The sequence below is a fragment of the Rhagoletis zephyria genome, unplaced genomic scaffold (assembly GCF_001687245.7).
Source record: "Rhagoletis zephyria isolate East Lansing unplaced genomic scaffold, Rhagoletis_zephyria_1.1 Rzeph_scaffold_01646, whole genome shotgun sequence".
Classification (NCBI taxonomy): Eukaryota; Metazoa; Arthropoda; class Insecta; order Diptera; family Tephritidae; genus Rhagoletis; species Rhagoletis zephyria.
The window spans coordinates 104,664-113,866 of NW_016158730.1; the positions used below are offsets into that span (position 1 = coordinate 104,664).

A 9,203-nucleotide genomic window follows, 5' to 3' on the forward strand; every position below is an offset into this window, starting at 1 on the left:
TCCTAGGGTTGCCGTTAGTGGAACTTGACGACAACGACTGAGATACCAACCGATCTGGGCGGGGTTGTTGTAGCCGCTACAACAACAACAACAACCGGATGCCTGGTCTGATAAACAGCATAACATGGGGACCTATGCTGACTCTATCATCAGACCACCTACCCATAGTCATCTCGATAGATAAACCAACCGACTTTGCCTCCGCCAAACACCGGACCTATATTAACTTTTCTAAAGCTGATTGGAAAGGTTACGCGGAGTTTACCGAAAACACCTTCACAGCGCTCCCCACACCAACCGACGTCCATCTCGGTGAACGTAAGTTCCGCAGGGCTGTCACTGCTGCTGCAGCTCGCTTCATACCGGCAGGATGTATATCGGGCCCACGTCCAAACTTCCCTGCCGAAGCGGCTGTTCTAGCCGATGAGCGTGATAGCCTTCGTCAGGTCGATCCCGGAGATTCCCGTATCAGGGATCTCAACGCGGAGATTCGGCAACTAGTAAACGTACATAAGCGGAAGAAATTTCCTTCGTCGGACCCGGAGCGATGCACGAGCTATTTTAGCCGGCAGTTCATACTGCATCCTCCGGTGGACAAAGCCAAGCGTCGAGTGAGCAAAAGGCTGCACAAACTGCCAACAACCTGTGCCCCCCTTGTTTTCACTTCGGTGAAGTTCAGGTGGCCATCGGGAAGGCGAAAGCCTCCAAAGCCATGGGTCCTGACGGAATATGCATGCTGATGCTGAAAAATTTGGGTCCTGCGGGGGAAGCGTACCTAACGGAGGTCCCCAACTTGTCAGTGGCCACTCTCATCATCCCAGACATCTGGAAGGTGGGGAGAGTGGTCGCACTGCTCAAACCGGGGAAACCTGCCAACAAAGGAGATTCTTATCGTCCGATAACACTCCTTTCCCCGGTAGCGAAGATACTCGAGGCCTTGCTACTCCCGTACTTCACAAACCACTTGACCCCAGCGAAGCATCAGCATGATTTCCGTAAAGTGCACAGTACAACAACAGCACTTAACGCCTTAAACACTCAGATAACTCGTGGCCTTAACCGGAACCGTCCCTGTGAGAGACCGATTCTAGTAGCGTTGGACCTGTCAAAGGTTTTTGACACCGTCTACCATTCCACGCTACTAGAAAGATATAGAGGCCCCCTCTCTCCCACAGAGGCTCAAACGGTGGTCGGCAAGTTATCTGAGTGGTCGACATTCGTCGGTAATGTTTAGAGACAAAACGAGTAAGCAGCGAAAAATAAAACAGGAGGTTCCTCAGGGTGGTGTCCTTTCCCCGCTACTGTTTAACTTTTACATTTCAAAGCTCCCTCAACCACCAGAGGGAGTCTCGATTGTCTCTTATGCCGACGATTGCTCGATCATGGCGACTGGGAATGGAATTGATGACCTGTGTTCGAAAGTAAACGGGTATCTCTCCGAACTTTCTCGCTTCTTCACTGCAAAGTGTCTAGCCCTCTCCCCTACGAAATCCTCCGCGACCCTGTTCACAACCTGGACGAAGGAGGTCAGGCTACCGCTGGGGATTCACGTCGATGACACACCTATTCCGACGGTGAATAACCCCAAAATACTCGGAGTAACATTCGACAGCCTGCTCTCCTTCTCTGTGCACGCAACCGCTATTGTCAATAAAGTACAGAGCCGCAACAAGGTCCTCAAGTCGCTAGCCGGCAGTACTTGGGGCAAAGACAAAGGCCCTTATTATGAGCTGCATTCGATTTTCGATCTTCGCTGGCTATCGAAGATAGAAGATCGAAAGTGAAATTCGTATTATGAGCTACGCAAGCGTGTCGAAATTTTCGTTGAGTATCGAATTTTCTGTCGAACAGAATTTTGCTTTCGATGGTGTAGCGAAATGTTAGAAAATTGTGAAAAATGTATGATTTTGTATATGTTTTCTTACATTTTGGCGGCTAGACACTAATTTTAAACAATTTTTATTAATCTCATGCAGTTCTAACATCGTGAATACTAAACACAAGCTCGAAAGGCTGGTTTAACTTGTGAAAGAAAATCCCATCTTGTTGAGATCACAAAATCGTAGCGCTGTTGATAGTTTTAAAATATTTTAAATAGATTTGGCTCACAAACGGCTCTTTAGATGGTCGGAACTTTTTAATGAATCTGTAGACAAATTTCTTAAATATATTTTATATCAAAATATATTCGAAAGACTAATAAACTTAAACTCTCTTAAACATTTGCTACTCCTGGCCAGTTTACTAAGCTCTCATCCTCTGACGAATCGTTGAACCAGAACTCGTTGTACTCATTTTACCAGGTTTTTATAAACTTGCTTTCTTTTTTACTTCATTTTAATTAGAACAAATTTACATAAATATGTATAAGCTCACTATTTAGTTTGCACGATTTGTAAACAAAGCGTCTCAGCGGTGAAAAATATACTATTGTGAACAACCTAAACGAGCGAAATTCACAATAGCGCTATTCTTCATCGAATGAGCGCCATGATACCAAATGAAAATTCGTTCGCTCAGCACTTTCGACCAAGGTCGAAAATCGGATGCAACTCATAATAGGGGCCAAGAAACGTTGCTGGCAACATACAAGAGCAATAGGCCGGCCGGTTTTAAACTACGCAGCGCCAGTGTGGTCGCCAGGGACTAGTAGGACGCTGTGGACGAAGCTACAGACTGTACAGAACACCGCACTCAGGACTGCGACAGGATGCCTCCTGATGTCGCCCGAACACAATCTACACGGCGAGGCGCAAATGCTCCCCGTAAAGGAGCACAATATAATGCTCTGCAAGCAGTACCTGATCGGGCCCCACAGAAGTGGCCACCCAAGCAGACAGCTGCTTGCAGAGGAGCCCTCGCCTAGGCACGTCAGGTTCAGCAAGCAACCTCTGGACTCGACAGCTTACCGACAGGCCCTGAACGGCATTCACAGGGACTCAGTCTCGAGTTATGTAGACTCTAGACCTGTGAATGCCGTTCTAGGCATACCACCCCCGGACATAGACGAGACAGAGCTTTATCTATCTGCCTCGGGAGACTCGCACAACACTTGCACAACTTCGCTCCGGCTACTGCAGCAGGTTAAACTCCTACCTGAGTAGGTTGAATGAGGATGTGCCGAATGAGTGTCCGGCATGCGAGAGACCCCACATGACTCGAAACATCTCTTCGCATGCCCGGAAAACCCGACAACCCTAACGGCCTTGTCCCTGTGGACAAACCCCACAGAAGCTGCACGCTTCCTAGGGTTGCCGTTAGTGGAACTTGACGACAACGACTGAGATACCAACTGTCCTGGGCGGGGTTGTTGTAGCCGCTACAACAACAACAACAACAACCGGATGCCTCCTGATGTCACCAGAACACCACCTCCACGATGAGGCGAAAATGCTCCCAAATAGGGAGCACAACACGATGCTCTGCAAGCAGTTTCGTGTGGGAGCCACAGATGTGGCCACCCAAATAGACAGCTGCTTGCAGAGGAGCCCTCGCCTCAGGAGGCATCTATATGAACTGACGGACGAAGTCCAGAGGTTCATTAAGCAGCGCTTGGACCCGTCAGCTCACAGAGAGGCCCTGAACGGCATTCACAGGGACGCAGTCTCGAGTTATGTAGACTCAAGACCTGTGAAAGCCGTTGTAGGCACACAAACACCGGACATTGACGCGACGGAGCTCCATCTGCCTCGGGAGACCAGAACAACAATAGCCCAACTTCGCTCTGGCTACTAGCAGCAGGCTAAATTCCTACCTGAGTAGGTTAAATGCGGATGTGCCGAACGAATGTCCGGCATGCGGAGAGACCCCTCACGACTCGAAACATCTCTTCGCATGCCCGGAAAACTCCACAACCCTAACGGCGTCGTCCCTATGGACCGACCCCATAGAGGCTGCACGCTTCTTGGGGCTGCCGTTAGTGGAACTCGACGACTACGACTGAGATATCAGCCGATCTGGGCGGGGTTGTTGTAGCCGCTACAACAACAACAACAACAACAAACTTTTTAAAAGGAGGTGCGTATGTTGTCTCGAATTCGATTTGCTATGGAGCTTTGTTCTTCCCCTCCTCCTGACGGCTTTCAAAATGGAATTCATTTGCGTTCAAATCTTCCACTCTGTAGTAAATGCAAATGTTGTGGAGTGCTCAAACAACGTTTATAATTTCACTGACTTTGAGCGATGAGTAATACAGTTCAAGATGAATTTCTTATGACTCTTCACTCATCTGTAAAAGATCAAACATGTCCCTAAATCTCCGCCTTTCAACTTCCGCATCAGCAATCTGGGACTCGTTCTCCTCTTCAAGCAATAATGCCGCGGCTAAGGATTTCATTCTTAAAATTATGTTTCCACTAAATTAAGAGCAAACGAAATTTTATTTTTAATTACAGTGATGCAAGATATATTTAGTTATTTTAAAATATTTACAAACTTTAACTTCATATGCTTCATAGTTTGGTAGCAAATATTTCTTTGTTTTGTTTCGATTTCACACATTCCTAGGCAAACAGCTGATTTCGAAATATGTTTTTTCTCTTCCTCTTCTTTCGTTTCGATCGTAACGCAGAATACCTAAGTTCGATTCCAGCGGAGCGGAATGCGGAAACGAAATTGAAATGCAGAATATGGCTGATTGATGCGCCTAAAAGATGCAGCGATTTCTGTTCTCAAGTTACATACCTGATGACGGTACGAACGGCAATTATAATAGGGAGGTTTTAGTTTTTTAAACTATAATTTTATTTATTTAAGAACTACATATTACATACATAAGCCCTGTTCGCGTACGCACTATCCAGTAAATCCAGTACTATTTTTTTTTTACTAGATGTCGTTTTCGTACTTGCAAGTTTTACTGGATTTTTACTGGATAAATATTTACTAGCAACTATTTGCTAGTAAGAAAAACAGCTGATGGCATGATGCTTAATGTAATTCACATTAACAAAATAATTGTTTGTGGTGCTTTTAGAGTTGCAACTGACAAAAAAAATATTTAAATATATAATAAGATGGAAAATACTACTTTTCTAAGAAAATTGTATCGGAAAATAACTAATTGATAAGCTGTCCATAAAATTAGCAACTTCTTGCTGGTTTTGCGTTTTCGTATTTTCTTGCATATTTCACTCATTGGGAGTAAATATTGGCTTACTCTCCGAAATTTGGTTACTGGCAAGTTACTGAATATTTTTTGCTGGAGAATACGAAAACGCAGCTATACATATAAGGGCAAATCTAACAAATAGGTGTACCTCCAAAAAAAAAATTTTAATTTGTAAATTAGTGAGCACATCTATGTTTTATATACCATTTTATTCGTATTCTCTTAATAAATCGATTAATATAAGTTATATTCATTTTAATCAAGTGCTTCAAAGGTTAGACGAGGAATAAACATGAAATAGAAAACAAAAGAATAAGCTGGGTTCAAATTACGTTGTTCAAGTTGTAAATTGTGAGCAGGGATTTTGAAAGTTGAACTCGCTTAATTGTTCTAAGTTCAATGGTATCCCTCGTTTTACCAGATTGGCTCCGGTTTTCGAGATAACGGTTATGAAACTATATAACTATTATAACTATTTTATAAATAACTCCCTCAGTATTGAAGTTATTTTATTAAAATTTTCCACATAACGGTTTTTTAATATTACCTTAATTATTCCTTAAAATTATCGAAATGGGTGCACTTTAACCTATAGCTCCAATACAACTGATTACTCAGATATGTGTTTTTGCGCTATAACTCTAACTTCATATCTGATTAATAAATTGTATGCGTGCTATATGTTAAAGTGAACCTATACTAAATGTTTACCTATTTAATTGGACGAGTTATAACGTAATACAGCATCTCTGGACAATCAGATGTATGGGAGCTAGATTTTAGAGTGAACCGATTTCGATGATTATATGAATAGTGAAGGAAATATTAAAATACAAGCGTGTGCAAATTTTTAGTAAAATATCTTCAAAACTGAGAGGTTTTTTATAAAATAGTTCAAATTTAAGCAAAGTTTCAAGCATGATAAAAACATAACAAGGTAAAACCATTGAGAGGCAGTCTGACGTTTGCCAACAATATAATTTTAAAATCAAAACTCAAACTCACACACACATTCTCATTTTCAACCTCAAACAACAACAATTGTGAACAATTTAATTTTTTTATTTTCAATTTTATATGATTTTAAAATGTTGGCAAACGTCAGAAAAAAGTCATGGCCGACGACATGAGAGAATGAATTTACCTTGTAATGTTTTTATCATGGTTTCAAGTACCGCTATCTCCAAAAGTGGAGAGAATCGGGCAAAACTGAAGACGCCATAGAATTTAAAAGGCTCCAATTAAGTAAGAGCAACTATCAGAACCTTTGTCGAAAAAAATTGTATTTGATACCACGCTCGAAATATGCTGACTACAAGAAGGCGCATCATTAAAAGTAGTAAATCAGGGTTTTTACGCACTTCTAAAGAAAATGTTTTTGAAGCATTTTACACTTTAATGTAATTTTATAAGGACTAGTAGTTATCGAACGATTTAGATCGTTTCGACGTATTTTCCAAATGTGCCTTCAATTCAGATATTTTTGGAATAAAAATTACGCTCAAGATCGCAGAATATTTTATCTTTAAAAGTTGGTTTATTCTAAAAGCACAACTCTTGCTAAGGTATCAAATTATTCGTAATTGTTTGTAAACTTAAGAAGTTCTTAAAATTAAATGCTTCAAAAACTATACGCGATAAACCGAAAATTTTGAAAATTGTGAAATGTGGAGTTACAGACCATTTCGTTGTTTTGTAATGCACACTTTTCTTACCTACTACATATGAAGTACATATACACATAAGTGCTAAATGCCCATTAAATTTCAAGTCAGAATATGGTGTGCTTCAAAAGTTGACATAATTAATTTAGCCTCTCTTAAAAATTACATAAAAAATTCACTTGTTTTCATTATTATTTTTTGTTTAATTTAAACACCTATAATTCAAAAGTTATGCAGCAAATTCATCCTATTTTTTTTTGAGGCTTCAAGTATACGTCAATGAATAATATCCAAAAGCTACCAGCTTGATATAGTTTCCAACAGTGAAAATAAAGCTAAATAACACCAAGGCTACCTGTTTTTTAGATTTGCCCATGGAACACATGCAGTTGGGCTCCAAATCTCAAAAACAAAAAAAAATATTGGTATCGATAGATGATTGAGCTGAGTATAACGCTATACTTCTTTTTTTGGGCAAACAACAACAACAAAAATTATCAAAGGTTAAAGTTCAAAATATGCAATTTTTGAAATCAAGATTTCTTAAAAACGGATGAATAGATCTTGAAAATTTTGATACGCAGAAAGGTGTTCTCTGCAAAAGGTGTTCAGAGCCTTTTCTTCATTCCCAAGACAGCCGGTTCTACGTACCGGAATGACTCGGGTTTTACCCGACCAAGGGCTGTTGTTTCGGCGACCTAACCCCGCTTAGATCGGCGATACCCCTCAATCAGTGTTCGTCCATGGAGCAACTCCTTGCAGCCGGGCGTAGAGCCCAAACCCGGACCAGAAACGTATTTCTGCTGTGTTTCCCAGAATCGACTCCATCCAAACTCCACTTCGGTTAGGTGCAACTCATGCAACGGATGGAGTCACCTAAGAACCTGCTCTGGTCTTAGGTCTCATCGGGAGTGGACCACAAGCTATGTGGCTCCCTGCTGCTCAAGCCAAACGGCACAATCAGCCTCCACGGCTACCCGCTCGCGCAACGCACCCAACACCCGAAGAGCCTGCACGGCTCCGAGAAGCTCCTCTGGGCAGCAGCAAACCTCCCAACCGCCACTGACGCAGACAACAGCGCCCCCATTGCAGCCACCTACCAACAGGCAGCAACAGCAAGCGCGGCAGATGCAACAGGCCCAAGGTAGACCTCACTCCTCCCTCACCCCCCGTATCGCGACCAGCCACCAAAGGCATACGAAACTCCTACAACTCAACTGCAACGGACTCCAGAGCAAGATTGAGGAGATAGTAGTCTTTATGGGTCGGCACGGCATATTGATAGCTGCGGTCCAAGAAACGAAGTTGCACAGCAACTCAACTCTATTGGGTTGCGCCGCCTACAATGTGCTCCGTAAAGATCGCGAACGAGATAATGGTGGCGGACTAGCGTTCATCTTACACCACACAGTGCAGTATCGGCTTATCGAAGAAGACATCGACCCGAGGGACACCACCCTAGAATGGTAGGGCATAGCTGTCCGGTCAGGCGATGTCGAGCTCGAAATATTCAACGTTTATATACCCCCTGTCACCTGCTGCCCGGCAGGATATCACCCTGACATAGGTGCGCTACTCAGAGGTGAAAACCGAATGGTAGTAGGTGACTTCAACGCGCACCACGATCTATGGCACTCAAGCCTGGCCAATGATCGTAGGGGAAACCTTTTGGCTGAGCAGATAGACGATTCGACATTCTGCACCATGAACGACGACGCCCCCACCAGGATTATGGGTAGCTGCAGCGGCTCGCCAGACCTAACAATTGCTAGCGCTGGTTTGATCAATAGCGTCTCATGGCGACCTATGCTAACACTAGCATCAGACCATCTACCCATAGTCATCTCGATCAATAAGCCCACCGACTTTGCTCCCGCGGACCACCGAACCTATACCAACTTCAACAAAGCTGATTGGGACGGCTTCGCGGAAGTCACCGAGAGCAGCGTCGCGCTTCGTCGGACCCGAAGAAATGCCCAGCCTACTTTAGTAGGCAATTCACACTGCACCCTTCGGTAGACAAGGCCAAACGTCGAGTGACCAGGAGGCTGCACAAGCTGCCAAAAAACAGTGCACCACTTGTTTTCACCAGCTGTGAAGTGAAGGGGGCCATCGGGAATTCGAAAGCCTCCAAAGCCATTGGACCCGACGGAGTCTGTATGCTGATGCTAAAACATTTAGGGCCTAAGGGAGTAGCTTACCTAACGGAGGTCCTCAACCTGTCCATGGCCACTCTCATCATTCCTGATGTGTGGAAATCAGGAAGAGTGGTCCCACTGCTGAAACCGGGGAAGCCCGCCAACAAAGGAGACTTATCGCCCGATAACGCTCCTTTCCCCGGTCGCGAAGACGCTTGAGGCCCTACTATTCCCATACTTCACTTGCCACCTGACCCCAGCTAAGCACCAGCACGGATTCCGTAAAGTGCT

General features: G+C 43.7%; 1 long non-coding RNA gene across 1 annotated transcript in view; it reads left to right on the plus strand.

Moving 5' to 3' along the window:
- Window positions 1-7,913, plus strand: part of LOC108364718 (uncharacterized) — a 10,249-nt gene extending 2,336 nt beyond the window's left edge. Inside the window, exons 2-3 of the long non-coding RNA XR_001847804.1 lie at window positions 1,774-1,780; window positions 7,903-7,913. This is a non-coding gene — a long non-coding RNA (uncharacterized LOC108364718). The remainder of the gene's footprint in view (window positions 1-1,773; window positions 1,781-7,902) is intronic.
- The last annotated feature ends 1,290 nt before the right edge of the window (window positions 7,914-9,203 follow it).